Source organism: Phaseolus vulgaris, chromosome 11 (genome assembly GCF_000499845.2).
Source record: "Phaseolus vulgaris cultivar G19833 chromosome 11, P. vulgaris v2.0, whole genome shotgun sequence".
Classification (NCBI taxonomy): domain Eukaryota; kingdom Viridiplantae; phylum Streptophyta; class Magnoliopsida; order Fabales; family Fabaceae; genus Phaseolus; species Phaseolus vulgaris.
In genome coordinates, this window is record NC_023749.2 from 9185579 (window position 1) to 9187036 (window position 1458).

The following is a 1458-nucleotide window of genomic DNA, read 5'->3' on the forward strand; positions in this document are numbered from 1 at the left end:
AGATACATGAGTAAGTAATATTATTTTTAGTGAGGTATCAATAGTTTTTTTTTTTTTTTAAATACTGTTGGAAGAATGTTGAAAAAACACATCATCTCATAAAAGAGTTGATAAAATATTATTAACAGAAATTTATAAAATAATAAATTAGCTTAGTTTTCATAATTAAATATTTCTCAATTTATGTATAAAAAATTCAAGCAATCAATCAATAAGATCAAAGGAAGCATAGAAGATTAAAAAGAAAACCAAGCAATAAATAATATGATAGGATAAAAAGAGAAAAAATTCAGCAAATAAATTTATAAAATAAAGGAATACTTTCTCTTTTCAAATAAGATTTTCACTTTTTAGAATTTAAAATTATTAATTATTCTTTTAAAATGGGTGATTTTCTTAGTCTTTATATTTTATTTTAATTCTTTATTATTCAAAATCTATAAACATTGATTAATTGTTGGATTGGAAAAGAAGAAATAAAAGAAACATGTAAAAAAATAGTAAAGTAAAATTGTTTAAATTTAGAATAAAAAATAAAAATGAAAAAAAATATTTTATTTGTAATGAATATTTTCATTTATCTGTTAAGTTTATTATAATAAAAATTACGTTAATATTAATTACATAATTAATTATGATTTTAAATATTTTATTAATATTTATGATATAATAAAATATAATGGATTAAAGAAGATGAAAATTTGATAAAAAATGTTGTTTATAAAGATATTTTGTTATCTAAAAAATCAGGTATTTATTTTATTTATGTTCCTGCTATGGAGATGGGACCTAGAGAACTATTGAAGTCTTCTCTCCTTCCTTCTGTCGGTTAGGTGACTGGGTGGTGAGCTGAGATTCTTCTCGTCCTCCTGCTTTTCCTTCGGCACTCGACCTCGGCTGAACACCGGATGGTGGGAGTACCTGCGAAGGCACTCCGACGCTCAAGTCAGTAAAGCGGGTGGTCAACTCTCAGGTAGGTGAACAATAGTAAATGACATACCTTACTCCTTGAAATGTGTGCTATTTATATTATTCTAATGGGCCTACCTTGTTGGGCCCGTTTATCGAGGTGGATACTGCTTAGGGTTGCATTATCTAATTCTTAATGATAGAGATTAACTTCGCTGATCTTGGTTTGAGCGTTAACTGTAATATGGGTCGGCTGTCGGTCAAGTCATCATGGTATGGGTCGGCCTTCGGCCAAATTCCAGTGATCTCGATCGTCTCGGCCAAGTCTTCTAAGGTCTCGGCCAAGTCTTCCAAGGTCTCGGCCAAGTCTTCCAAGGTCTTGGCCAAGTCTTCCAAGGTCTCGACCAGGTAGGTCATCGGCCTCGTCATCCGGCCAAATCTCTTAAGTCTCAGCCAGGTTCCCCTGGTCTCGGTCAAGTGGACTCGGCCTCGGACAGCCAGGTGGGCCTCGGCCTCGCCCATACCGGTACAATTTATGTTTATAAAGAT